The sequence below is a fragment of the Oncorhynchus gorbuscha genome, linkage group LG01 (assembly GCF_021184085.1).
Source record: "Oncorhynchus gorbuscha isolate QuinsamMale2020 ecotype Even-year linkage group LG01, OgorEven_v1.0, whole genome shotgun sequence".
NCBI classification, from domain to species: domain Eukaryota; kingdom Metazoa; phylum Chordata; class Actinopteri; order Salmoniformes; family Salmonidae; genus Oncorhynchus; species Oncorhynchus gorbuscha.
Window position 1 is genome coordinate 7627923 of NC_060173.1, and position 14913 is coordinate 7642835.

Sequence of the window (14913 nt, forward strand, 5' to 3'; positions counted from 1 at the left end):
CTCAGACAGAAGGTCTAGGGCGCGCTGGGTTTTTGGACACCAGAGTTTAGACCCTCTGTGTTTGGGGAAAAGTGTATTTTCTTGTTTATATTTCTCATTCAAGTCCAAAAGGAGTACAATCTATGGCTTGTGTGTGTCCTCAGTGGGTGTTAAGAGGTTTTCATTAGGGCTGCGAGGAGGCGGGTGGTGTCTGCTGGGTTGATGTTTATTAATTTGTCTGTTCTGCTATGTTGTGTCAAGGCTGTGGTCAGACCTTTAAACAGCTTAACATTCACAAGGCCGCTGGGCCAGACGGATTACCAGGACGTGTACTCCAAGCATGCGCTGACCAACTGGCAAGTGCCTTCACTGACATTTTCAACCTGTCCCTGACTGAATCTGTAATTCCAACATGTTTCAAGCAGACCCCCATAGTCCCCGTGCCCAAGAACACTACATTAACCTGCCTAAATGACTACTGACCCGTGGCACTCACATATGTAGCCATGAAGTGCATTGAAAGGCTGGTCATGGCTCACATCAACAGCATTATCCCAGAAACCCTAGACCCACTCCAATTTGCATACCGTCCCAACAGATCCACAGATGATGCATTCTCTATTGCACTCAACACTGCCCTTTCCCACCTGGACAAAAGGAACAGCTATGTGAGAATACTATTGATTGACAACAGCTCAGCGTTCAACACCAAAGTGCCCTCAAAGCTCATCACTAAGCTAAGGACCCTGGGACTAAACACCTCCCTCTGCAAATGGATCCTGGACTTCCTGATGGGCCGCCCCCCAGGTGGTAAGGGTAGGGAACAACACATCTGCCATGCTGATCCTTAACACGGGGGCCCCTCAGGGGTGCGTGCTCAGTCGACTCCTGTACTCCCTATTCACTTATGACTGCATGGCCAGGCACGACTCCAACACCATCATCAAGTTTGCCAATGGCACAACAGTGGTAGGCCTGATCACCAACAACGATGAAACAGCCTATAGGGAGGAGATCAGAGACCTGGTTGTTTGGTGCCAGGACAACAACAACCTCTCCCTCAACATGATCAAGATAAAGGAGATTTGTGGACTACAGGAAAAGGAGGACCGAGTACGCCCCTATTCCCATCAACGGGGCTGTAGTGGAACAGGTTGAGAGCTTCAAGTTCCTTGGTGTCGACATCACCAACAAACTGTCATGATCCAAACACGCCAAGAGAGTCATGAAGAGGGCACAACAAAGCCTATTCCCCCTCTGACTGCAAGGCTCTACAGAGGGTAGAGCCATCATTGGGCTGTTCTGCTGGCTTCTATCTAATGGGTTGTTCTCTGTCACAGCTCATCTTTATCACCTCCTCCTTCAGCTTCCTCTCCTCCTCCTCTAGTGTTTCAACTACTCCTGCCGCTGGGCCTCCTCCTTCTGCTCCTCCTCTTTCCCCTGTTGAAGTTGTCTCACCAAAGTCCAGAGTGCAGACACCGCTCTCCCTTGGGGGGGGGGGGATCCCCTCTTGGGGTTGCTCGTCTGTGGGGGTGTTTACTGACTCACTTGAGGTGGGAGAGTCGTCGCCAAGAGAGACCTTCTGTGTGCTATGTTCTTTGATTGAAAGTCCACCTGGATGTGTTTGAAGTTTCCCTGCACCACCACTGTTCCAACCTTTGACCTTTCCAGCAAATTTGACCTGTTCCAACCTTTGACCTGTTCCAACCTTTGTACAAATTTGACAGAGACTGAAAGTCCTACAGAATGTGTTTGAAGTTTCCCTGCACCACCACTGTTTCCAACCTTTGACCTTTCCAACAAGTTTGACAGAGACGGCCTCAATCTAAGGGACCTCATGTTCCAGTATTCTGAGTTTCCACCCTGGGCCAGAACCTTCTCTCCTGACAGAGGGATGGTGTGAATCTTATATCACTTTGCCATGCCAGGGGAAGGGTTTGTGAGGAAAATTAAGTTACTTATGTTCCGTCTTGTAACAGTCCACAAATAGTGCCTCAAGAGTATCTCTTTTTATTTATTTTAAGTTATGAACAAATTCTTATTTTAAATGAGAGCCTAGGAACAGTGTGTTAACTGCTTGTTCAGGGGCAGAACGACAGATTTGTACCTCGTCAGCTCGGGGATATGAACTTGCAACCTTTCGGTTACTAGTCCAACACTCTAACCACTAGGCTAACCTGCCACCGCGCTATCTGAGGAGCTTCTGTTTGTTAGGGTTTTCGTGCAGTGTCATTTTACATTCTTTGAGAGGAACTGTACTATGATAGCCTCTGTGCAGGGTGGTAAAGGAGGCTATGGAGCACGGGACCTCAGAGGCCTCTGCATTTGGGCGTTTGGGGAGTTTGGGATTCTCTGTTGCTATGGTCTTTTACTTCACAATTCAGTTCTTATTGAAGTTGCAGCCAGGTCTCTCATAGCCCTAATTTATCATTCAGTCTTAATAAATTTACATATAGATATCATTAGAATGCTTCAGATTGAGATTGGAGCATTAGAACATTTCTCACTCAGTTCCAGATTGTATTTTGAGGATTCTGCTGTGCTTGTTCTGCTGATTGTTGGTTTACTAGAAAGAGTGATGAATAGTCCTGGATAGTCTTGAATGGTCATGGGTTGTCCTTAATAGTCCTGGATGGTTCTGTATGATCACAAATAGTCCTGAATGGGTCACGATGGTCCTGAATAGTCCTGCGTAGTCCTTAAAGATATATCTTTCCAATATCCAGGTTGTAGGTTTGGAGTTTTGATTTAAAGTGAATCTTATGATGCTCTCAATTGTACACCTGTAAACGTTAGTGAGTGCTTTTGGTGACGAGACATATTTTTTCAGCCTCCTGAGGTTGAAGAGGCACTGTTTTCACCTTCTCCACTGTTGTCCTGTCGATGTGGATAAGAGGCTCCCTTGGCTGTTTCCTGAAGTCCACGATCATCTCTTTTGTTTTCCTGACATTGAGATAGAAGCTGTTTTTCAATCTCTCTGTCCCAGCTCTGATGCACCTGTACTGACCTCTGTTGTTTTCCTGACACCACACTCCGAGGGCCCTCACCTCCTCCCTGTAGGCTGTCTCATTGTTGCTGGTAATTAAGCATACCACTAGTGCCATCTGCAAACTTGATGACTGAGTTGGAAGCGTGCATGGCCACGCAGTCGTGGGTGAACAGGGAGTACAGAAGAGGCCTGAGAATGCACCCTTGTGGGGCCCCAGTGTTGAGGATCAGCGCAGTGGAGATCAGTGGAGGTTGTTTCCTAGATGTTGTTTCCTACCTTTACCACTTGGGGCGGCCCATCAGGAAGTCTAGGACCCAATTGCACAGGGCGGGGTCGAGACCCAGCGTCTCAAGTTTAATGATACATTTGGAGGCTATTATGGTGTTGAATGCTGTAGTCAATGAACAGCATTCTTACATAGGCATTCCTCTTGTCCAGATGGGATAGGGCAGTGTGCAGTGTGATGGCGATTGCATCGTCTGTGGACCTATTGTGGACCTATTGGGGTGGTAAGCAAATTGGAGTTGGTCTAGGGTAACAGGTAGGGTGGAGGTGATATGACCCTTGACTAGTCTCTCAAAGCACTTCATAATGACAGAAGTGAGTGATACAGGGTGATAGTAATTTAGTTAAATTTCCTTAGCTTTCTTGGGAACAGGAACAATAGTGACCATCGTGAAGCATGTGGGGACAGCAGACTGGGATAGGGAGCGATTGAATATGTCTGTAAACACACCAGCCAGCAGGTCTGCGAATGCTTGACAACACGGCTAGGGATTTAGTCTGGGCCGGCAGCCTTGCACACGTTTCAATGTTTTTCTCTCGTCGGACACAGAGAAGGAGAACCCACAGTCTTTGGTATCAGGCCATGTCGGTGACACTCTATTGTCCTCAAATGGCACAAAGAAGTTGTTTAATTTGTCTGGGAGCAAGATGTTGATGTCCGTGACGGGGCTGGTTTTCTGTCTGTAATCCATGATTGTCTGTGGACCCTGCCACATATGTCTCCTGTCTGAGCCATTGATTTGCGACTTTGTCTTGATAATGACTCTTTGCTTGTCTGATTGCCTTACGGAGGGAATAGCTGCACTGTTTGTATTCGGCCATGTTTCCAGTCGCCTTGCCATGATTAAATGCGGTGTTACGTGCTTTCAGTTTTGCGGGAATACTGCCATCAATCTACTGTTTCTGGTTAGGGAAGGTTTTAATAGTCACAGTGGGTACAACATCACCTATACACTTCCTTATAAACTCACTCACCGAGTCAGCGTATATATGTATACATCAATGTTGTTGTCTGAGGCTACCAGGAACATATCCCAGTCCATGTGATTGAAGAAATTCGATTGGTCAGACCAGCGTTAGATAGACCTAAGCACGGGCGCTTCCTGTTTTAGTTTCTGCCTATAGGAGGGGAGAAACAAGATGGAGTCATGGTCAGATTTGCCAAAAGGAGGGCGGGGAGGGTATGCATCGCGGAAATTAGAGTAGCAGTGGTCCAGTGTGTTATTCGCTCGTGTACTGCAATCGACATGCTGCTAGAATTTAGGTAGCTTTGTTCTCAGATTAGCTTGGTTAAAATCCCCAGCTACAATAAATGCAGTCTCAGGATATATGATTTCCTGTTTACATAAAGTCCAGTGAAGTTCCTTTAGGGCCGTCTTGGTATCCGCTTGCGGTGGGGGGTGGGGGGGGGAGGCTGTGACGATATCCGAGGAGAGTTTTCTTTGGAGATAATACTGTCGGCATTTGATTGTGAGGAATTTTAGGTCAGGTCAAAAGGACTTGAGTTCTTGTATGTTGTTACAATTACACCATGAGTTGTAAATCATGAAACATACACACCTGCCCTTCTTTTTACCAGAGAGATCTTTGTTCCTGTCGGTGCGATGCACTGAAAATCACGTTGGCTGTACAGACTCCGACAGCATGTCCCCAGCTAGCCATATCTCAGTGAAACAGAGTGTGTTATAATCCTGCATATTTCTTTGGGAACCAACTCTTGCCCTAATTTTGTCGACTTTGTTAACTAGGGACTGGACATTAGCGAGTAATATACTCGGAAGCGGTGGGTGGTGTGCGCGCATCCGAAGCTTCACTAGAAGACGCTAGCGCCGACGCCGACGGCGTTGTTTTGGGTCGGCCTGTGGGAGGTGCAGACAAAGGATCCGCTTTGGGAAAGTCGTGTTCCTGGTCGTAGTGCTGATAAGTTGACGTCTCTCTGATATCCAATAGTTCTTCCCGGCTGTATGTAATAACACTTAAGGTTTTCTGGGCTAACAATGTAAGAAATAATACATAAAAACAATACTAGAGACTGCTAAGCTGCAGTCTCTATCTGCGCCATATTTCACCTTGACAGATGCCCTCTCTTCGCAGTGTGTATATGTGTGTGTGTGTGTGTGTGCGCGTGTATGTGTGTGTGTGTTTGTGTTTGTGTGTGTCTGTCTGGTCTATTAAGTAGGGAACAGGCCAGCTGTGTGGGTGTGTAGAGGTCACACAGGGCAGGCCAACAGGGCCATATTGTGTCCCTGTGTGGGACTTGGATGTCCCAGGTTGGACCATGGAACCGTAAAGAGGGCATGGGGAGGTAGGGGACAATACAGACCCTGACACATGGTGTGTTCCTCATTAGCAGCTTCCTATTTCCTGTTTCAACAGGTCCTGGGGGAGCAGCTGTGAGGTTAAAAGAGAGGACAGGTGTGGAGAGCAGGGGAGGAGTTGAGGGATGTCACTAGTTACCACAGCCGCAAAGTCAAAATTGGCCATGACGTAAAAATTCATGAAAACAAAAATGTGATTGTTAATTTAATGTTAGGCTTTAGGGTTAGCAGTGTGGGTAAGGTTCAGATTAAGGTTAGGGTTAGGTTTCAAATAATATTTTAAGAAGATCAATTGCAGAAATAGGCAGGGTTTAGCCGTATGTGGTTATGGTAATGAGTGACACCGGAGAGGAGTAGAATAGATATTAGAGGACTATCAGGACAGAAATGTTTTTGTTATGTAACTGTGGTCAAGGACAATGACAGCATTTTTCTTTGTGCTGCCTGCAGTCCTCCACAGCTGCCAGATGTGTGTGTGCTCGTGTGTGTGTGTGCTCGTGTGTGTGTGTGCTTGTGTGTGTGTGCTCGTGTGTGTGCTCGTGTGTGTGTGCTCGTTTGTGCTTGTGTGTGTGTGTGTGCTCGTGTGTGTGTGTGCTGTGTGTGTGTGTGCTTGTGTGTGTGTGCTCGTGTGTGTGCTCGTGTGTGTGTGCTCGTTTGTGCTTGTGTGTGTGTGTGCGTGTGCTCTCGTGTGTATGTGTGTGTGCTCGTGAGTGTGTGCTTGTGTGTGTGTGTGTTTGTGTACTTATGTTTGTGTGTGCTTGTGTGTTTGTGTGCTTGTGTGTGTGTGTGTGTTTGCGTGTGTGTGTGTGTGCTTGTGTGTTCTTGTGTGTTTGTGTGCTTATGTTTTTGTGTGCTTGTGTACTTGTGTGCTTGTGTGTGTGTATGCTTGCGTGTGTGTGTATGCTTGCGTGTGTGTGCTCGTGAGCCTACCTTTGTGTGTGAATGTGCTTATGCGTTTGTTAAATGGAATGCGTGTCTTTGTGAAAAAAGCTCATGGGTGTGTTTTACTTTGAGTTGCAGAAGTCTGAGTGTTGTGAGTGTTCAGAGAGTTGAGGTTTGGGTCTTTCCCCAGTTCTGGCTGAGATTCCTGACATTCTCTTGAACTTGCGTACTCTTTAGCCCTGTGTACGGGGGTGTATTTGCGTACTCTTTAGCCCTGTGTACGGGGGTGTATTTGCGTACTCTTTAGCCCTGTGTACGGGGGTGTATTTGCGTACTCTTTAGCCCTGTGTACGGGGGTGTATTTGCGTACTCTTTAGCCCTGTGTACGGGGGTGTTTTTGCGTACTCTTTAGCCCTGTGTACGGGGGTGTATTTGTGTACTCTTTAGCCCTGTGTACGGGGGGTGTATTTGCGTACTCTTTATGTACGGGGGTGTATTTGCGTACTCTTTCTTTAGCCCTGTGTACGGGGGGGTATTTGTACTCTTTTTGCGTATTTGCGTACTCTTTAGCCCTGTGTACGGGGGTGTATTTGCCCTTTAGCCCTGTGTACGGGGGTGTATTTGCGTACTCTTTAGCCCTGTGTACGGGGGTGTATTTGCGTACTCTTTAGCCCTGTGTACGGGGGGTGTATTTGTACTCTTTAGCCCTGTGTGTACGGAAGGTGTATTTGTGTACTCTTTAGCCCTGTGTACGGGGTGTATTTGTACTCTTTAGCCCTTGCGGGGGTGTATTTACGTCTTTAGCCCTGTGTACGGGGTGTTTTTGGGGGTGTATTTGCGTACTCTTTAGCCCTGTGTACGGGGGTGTATTTGTGTACTCTTTAGCCCTGTGTACGGGGGTGTATTTGTGTACTCTTTAGCCCTGTGTACGGGGGTGTATTTGCGTACTCTTTAGCCCTGTGTACGGGGGTGTATTTGTGTACTCTTTAGCCCTGTGTACGGGGGTGTATTTGTGTACTCTTTAGCCCTGTGTACGGGGGTGTATTTGTGTACTCTTTAGCCCTGTGTACGGGGGTGTATTTGTGTACTCTTTAGCCCTGTGTACGGGGGGGTGTATTTGCGTACTCTTTAGCCCTGTGTACGGGGGTGTATTTGCGTACTCTTTAGCCCTGTGTACGGGGGTGTATTTGCGTACTCTTTAGCCCTGTGTACGGGGGTGTATTTGCGTACTCTTTAGCCCTGTGTACGGGGGTGTATTTGCGTACTCTTTAGCCCTGTGTACGGGGGTGTATTTGCGTACTCTTTAGCCTGTGTACTGTGTACTCTTTACTGTGGGGGGTGTATTTGCGTACTCTTTAGCCCTGTGTACGGGGTGTATTTGCGTACTCTTTAGCCCTGTGTACGGGGGGGTGTATTTGCCCGTACTCTTTAGCCCTGTGTACGGGGGTGTATTTGCGTACTCTTTAGCCCTGTGTACGGGGTGTATTTGCGTACTCTTTAGTATTTGCGTACTACTCTTTAGCCCTGTTAGTACTCTTTAGCCCTGTGTACGGGGGGTGTATTTGCGTACTCTTTAGCCCTGTGTACGGGGGTGTATTTGTGTACTCTTTAGCCCTGTGTACGGGGGTGTATTTGCGTACTCTTTAGCCCTGTGTACGGGGGGTATTTGCGTACTCTTTAGCCCTGTGTACGGGGGGGTGTATACTCTCAAATCTACGTTTGTGTCGTTTGAAGTTTTTTTATTTCTACTATGGGTCACACCGTTTACATGCTTATACACAATTCAGCCCCTTGTTAAATACTACAGATCTTTAGTTGTCTTTGTCTGTTTGAGGCTGTTGTGCAGCACTGCTATATGGTTATAAATACATTATAATCACTCAATTTACGGTAGATGCTCTGTCTGTCTGTCTGTCTGTCTGTCTGTCTGTCTGTCTGTCTGTCTGTCTGTCTGTCTGTCTGTCTGTCTGTCTGTCTGTCTGTCTGTCTGTCTGTCTGTCTGTCTGTCTGTCTGTCTGTCTGTCTGTCTGTCTGTCTGTCTGTCTGTCTGTCTGTCTGTCTGTCTGTCTGTCTGTGAGCTGAATGGATCTGATTCTACCCTCTCTCTCGGCTTACATTCGGCTGCTTCTTGAACAGGTAGACTCAATCACGGGGAGATAATATATAATATATATAAATAACACCCTCCTCTTGGCACTCACCAGCCAGTAAGGCTGACTTTGATCTTATTTGATCTTTTTTTTAGGGGGGGGGGGGGCGGAGGGGGCGATATTTTTTTTGCGCTGAGAAATTGTCTGTGGAAGGCACATAGTGCAGAAGCGTTGGCAGCTCCTTGTCTTCCTTTGGAATCGATCCAGAATGGTCCTATGATATCCCACAGGGAGGCTCTGAGATCGTTGAAAACAATATATATATAAATATTCATCAGTATTACCCTGACACTCTGTTCTGAGTATAGTGACATTCTAACTTCTCAGAAGTATTCCATTTAATTTCCATTGCTGTCTGTCTCCCCAAGGGTACGGGACATTATCCTACCTTTTCACCCTCCTCCTCTTCCTCGATACCATTCTCCATTCTCACAACAGCCGTTGTAGCATTCCGTACTAGAGAGTACCCATAATGCTCTGTGTCACAGGTTCGGAAGCTAAGATAACAAGAGTCCATCTCCTTACCAAAATACATGCACCTTTGGCTATCATTCTTTGAGCCGTAGATCTAAGATAAATTACTCTGACTGAAGAAAGAAAGGTTTCACACTAGCTGACAAGTGAATGTCCTTACAGAGTAAACACACAGGGTGAGGCTGCTGAGGTGAGGCTGCTGGGGTGAGGCTAGACAGGCTTCACTCCCCATACACCCCCAGTCTTTTAGTAATGCTTCAAAATGGATCTGAAAAGACTGTCTTGATCACAGATATTCACCAAGCTTTTAGCTCTTTGCTGCTGGATTTGCTCTGGAGTCACAAAAAAAAACCAAAAATTGCTCTGACGAAGGCCATAAGGCCGATACGTAAAGCTTATTAAAGAGCAGTGATACTATCAAGAGCAGTGTTCCGGTTTCATTTTTCCATCATCATGACTCCAGATTTAAACATTGATTCAGAGTCAGTTTTCCTTTGTGGCTCCAAATGCTCCGGTTCATGATACTAATGGGCCCCATTAAGAGGAGATGGGCCCCATTAAGAGGAGATGGGGCCTGTTAGGAGGAGATGGGGCCTGTTGGGAGGAGATGGGGCCTGTTAGGAGGAGATGGGGCCTGTTAGGAGGAGATGGGCCCCATTAAGAGGAGATGGGGCCTGTTAGGAGGAGATGGGGCCTGTTGGGAGGAGATGGGGCCTGTTAGGAGGAGATGGGGCCTGTTGGGAGGAGATGGGGCCTGTTGGGAGGAGATGGGGCCTGTTGGGAGGAGATGGGGCCTGTTGGGAGGAGATGGGGCCTGTTAGGAGGAAATGGGGCCGGTTAGGAGGAGATGGGGCCTGTTAGGAGGAAATGGGGCCTGTTAGGAGGAGATGGGGCCTGTTGGGAGGAAATGGGGCCGGTTAGGAGGAGATGGGGCCTGTTAGGAGGAAATGGGGCCAGTTAGGAGGAGATGGGGCCTGTTAGGAGGAAATGGGGCCTGTTAGGAGGAGATGGGGCCTGTTAGGAGGAGATGGGGCCTGTTAGGAGGAAATGGGGCCGGTTAGGAGGAGATGGGGCCTGTTAGGAGAAAATGGGGCCTGTTAGAAGGAGATGGGGCCTGTTGGGAGGAGATGGGGCCTGTTAGGAGGAAATGGGGCCTGTTAGGAGGAGATGGGGCCTGTTGGGAGGAGATGGGGCCTGTTAGGAGGAGATGGGGCCTGTTAGGAGGAGATGGGGCCTGTTGGGAGGAGATGGGGCCTGTTGGGAGGAGATGGGGCCTGTTAGGAGGAGATGGGGCCTGTTGGGAGGAGATGGGGCCTGTTAGGAAGAGATGGGGCCTGTCGGGAGGAGATGGGGCCTGTAGAAAGATATCTGCATTATAAGACCTTTAACAGCTGAGGTGTTATGTACTGTATATTTCCCAGCAGCAGATGGGGATGCCATCAGGGCAGGGTGGTGCCATCAGGGCAGGGTGGTGCCATCAGGGCAGGGTGGTGCCATCAGGGCAGGGTGGTGCCATCAGAGCAGGGTGGTGCCATCAGGGCAGGGTGGTGCCATCAGGGCAGGGTGGTGCCATCGGAGCAGGGTGGTGCCATCAGAGCAGGGTGGTGCCATCAGAGCAGAGTGGTGCCATCAGAGCAGGGTGGTACCGTCAGAGCAGGGTGGTACCATCAGAGCAGGGTGGTACCGTCAGAGCAGGGTGGTGCCATCAGAGCAGAGTGGTGCCATCAGAGCAGGGTGGTGCCATCAGAGCAGAGTGGTGCCATCAGAGCAGGGTGGTACCATCAGAGCAGGGTGGTGCCATCAGAGCAGGGTGGTACCATCAGAGCAGGGTGGTGCCATCAGAGCAGAGTGGTGCCATCAGGCAGGGTGGTGCCATCAGAGCAAAGTGGTGCCATCAGGGCAGGGTGGTACCATCAGGGTTACGCAATGGAATAATACATCTAAGACCCTACCTTGGCATCGTAAGACACATACATGCTCAACATGGGACACACACACACACACACACACACACACACACACACACACACACACACACACACACACACACACACACACACACACACACACACACACACACACACACACACACACACACACACACACACACACGCCATAAGGACCAGGAAATGGAGTAGAGGACCACGGGGTAAGCTTTGGGTCTACTCTCCATCTGTTTCCCAATCCAAGCCAGGTCAGTGTCAGGGTGCCACCTCCCCCCTGAGCTTCCTGATTTGGTTCAACCCTCATTCACCTGTGCAGGACACCAGGGGAATGTGGGCTGTTCCATTTCCTCTCGGACATGGGGGGAAACGAACCACACTTTGTCTGTCTGTCAGCAGGATATAGGTCAGATGGCCAGCTGTCTTTATTCAGCCATTCAGTCTCCAGGAAAAGAAATGGACGAAGCCATTCGGAAATAAGATTTGTGTTGAATGAAATTCTTTACTTTTTGGGGATGTTTCAGATTCTACTGTAAATGTATTGTGTTATAGATTTATTTTTTCTCTCCAGACTTTTACAATCGCCAAGGTTATCAATTTAAAAAACTCTTAGAAATTTGTGCAATTGAGGTTACTGGTGGGTATATGGATTCATTGTATATGATGACAACGAGGTCTATCAGAAGCTTGGTTGTGGACCGGCAGGTAGGTCCTTGGGACTGGGGGAGGGGAAAGGGTAGGGGGGGGGGGGGTACATTGGAAAATCTCAGCAGACTATAATCTTTCCAATACAATGACAGAACATGAATGCATTGCTGTGAGAGTTTGCGAACAAGGAGGCTTGTCTGCATGGGAAAGGGGGAAGGGAGGAAGGGAGGAAGGGAGGAGGAAGGGAGGAGGAAGGGAGGCAGTCTGGCTTCTCCTGGGTCTAATGGTACAGTGGAAAATCTGTTGCTGTTAGAGTCTGCTAACAAGGAGGCTTGTCTGCATGGGAAATGGGGGGGAGGAGGAAGAACGACCCAATAGCACCCTAAATCTAAGACCCTACCTTGGCATCATATAACACATACATGCTCAACATGGGACACACACACACACACACACATGCTCTCACACACACGCGCTCTCACACACACGCGCTCACACACACACACACACACACACACACACACACACACACACACACACACACACACACACACACACACACACACACACACACACACACACACACACACACACACACACACACACACACACACACACACACACACACATAAGGACGTCTCCTACAAGTCTATCTGTAATAGTGACGTCTCCGTTATGTGCAGCAAAGCGTTCAGCCAATCAGGCGTTGGCAGGGATGAGGAGGTATGATCTCAGACCAGTCTTAGGTAAAAGCATGGCACAGGACTACTGTTGTACCCCCACCAGAACCTGAGTTCAAACACTATTTGAAACGGTATTCAAATGCTATATCTGTGCTTGATTTAGCTTGCCTGGCTTAATGGAACCAATCAAATTGTCACATAACGGCAAACCCCGCCCCCATGGAACTCCAGGCCGACTAAAGCAAACGCTGAATGAATTTGAAACGTTTCCAACAGTGTAGAGAAGTCTGGCAGCTGAACAGGAAGGTAGAGTAATCTGAGGGCGGAGCCATGACTGATCTGCACGACAGGGCAGTGGAAGGGGCAGGAATTAGGATGGTCTCAGTCCGCACTGCTATAGTTAAGTACTCGTCCATCCGGACTGACCGTACAGGAGTGGCCTCACTATAACCCCCTCTACAACACCTCTATAAGTGTAGTAGTGGCCCCTCTACAACACCTCTATAAGTGTAGTAGTGGCCCCTCTACAACACCTCTATAAGTGTAGTGTTGGCCACTCTATAACACCTCTATAAGTGTAGTACTACAACACCTCTATAAGTGTAGTGTTGGCCCTCTATAACACCTCTATAAGTGTAGTAGTGGCCCCTCTACAACACCTCTATAAGTGTAGTAGTGGCCCCTCTACCTCAACACATCTCTATAAAGTAGTGGCCCCTCTACAACACCTCTATAAGTGTAGTAGTGGCCCCTCTACAACACCTCTATAAGTGTAGTAGTGGCCCCTCTATAACACCTCTATAAGTGTAGTAGTGGCCCCTCTACAACACCTCTATAAGTGTAGTAGTGGCCCCTCTACAACACCTCTATAAGTGTAGTGTTGGCCACTCTATAACACCTCTATAAGTGTAGTAGTGGCCCCTCTACAACACCTCTATAAGTGTAGTAGTGGCCCCTCTATAACACCTCTATAAGTGTAGTAGTGGCCCCTCTATAACCCCCTCTATAACATCTCTATAAGTGTAGTAGTGGCCCCTCTACAACACCTCTATAAGTGTAGTAGTGGCCCCTCTACAACACCTCTATAAGTGTAGTAGTGGCCCCTCTATAACACCTCTATAAGTGTAGTAGTGGCCCCTCTATAACCCCCTCTATAACATCTCTATAAGTGTAGTAGTGGCCCCTCTACAACACCTCTATAAGTGTAGTAGTGGCCCCTCTACAACACCTCTATAAGTGTAGTAGTGGCCCCTCTATAACACCTCTATAACACCTCTATAAGTGTAGTAGTGGCCCCTCTATAACACCTCTACAACACCTCTATAAGTGTAGTAGTGGCCCCTCTACAACACCTCTATAAGTGTAGTAGTGGCCCCTCTATAACATCTCTATAAGTGTAGTAGTGGCCCCTCTATATCCCCTTCTATAACACCTCTATAAGTGTAGTAGTGGCCCCTCTATAACACCTCTATAAGTGTAGTAGTGGCCCCTCTATAACACCTCTATAAGTGTAGTAGTGGCCCCTCTATAACACCTCTATAAGTGTAGTAGTGGCCCCTCTATAACACATCTATAAGTGTAGTAGTGGCCCCTCTATAACACCTCTATAATTGTAGTAGTGGCCCCTCTATAACACCTCTATAAGTGTAGTAGTGGCCCCTCTATAACACCTCTATAAGTGTAGTAGTGGCCCCTCTATAACCCCTTCTATAACATCTCTATAAGTGTAGTAGTGGCCCCTCTATAACACCTCTATAAGTATAGTAGTGGCCCCTCTATAACCCCTTCTATAACACCTCTATAAGTGTAGTAGTGGCCCCTCTATAACCCCTTCTATAACACCTCTATAGGTGTAGTAGTGGCCCCTCTATAACATCTCTATAAGTGTAGTAGTGGCCCCTCTATAACCCCTCTATAAGTGTAGTAGTGGCCCTCTATACCATCTCTATAAGTGTAGTAGTGGCCCCTCTATAACCCCTTCTATAACACCTCTATAAGTGTAGTAGTGGCCCTCTATAACACCTCTATAAGTGTAGTAGTGGCCCCTCTATAACACCTCTATAAGTGTAGTAGTGGCCCCTCTATAACATCTCTATAAGTGTAGTAGTGGCCCCTCTATAACCCCTTCTACAACACCTCTATAAGTGTAGTAGTGGCCCCTCTATAACACCTCTATAAGTGTAGTAGTGACCCCTCTATAACATCTCTATAAGTGTAGTAGTGGCCCCTCTATAACCCCTTCTACAACACCTCTATAAGTGTAGTAGTGGCCCTCTATAACACCTCTATAAGTGTAGTAGTGACCCCTCTATAACATCTCTATAAGTGTAGTAGTGGCCCCTCTATAACACCTCTATAAGTGTAGTAGTGGCCCCTCTATAACCCCTTCTACAACACCTCTATAAGTGTAGTAGTGGCCCTCTATAACACCTCTATAAGTGTAGTAGTGCCCCCTCTATAACACCTGTAGGTACAGTAGTAGTGGCCCCTCTATAACACCTGTAGGTACAGTAGTAGTGACCCCTCTATAACACCTGTAGGTACAGTAATGACCCCTCTATA

The 14913-nt window shown here is 47.8% G+C and overlaps 1 protein-coding gene across 2 annotated transcripts in view; it reads left to right on the forward strand.

Moving 5' to 3' along the window:
* The window catches only part of LOC124032171 (reelin-like), a 338397-nt gene that overhangs the window by 49365 nt on the left and 274119 nt on the right, over window positions 1-14913 (forward strand). The window lies entirely within an intron of this gene.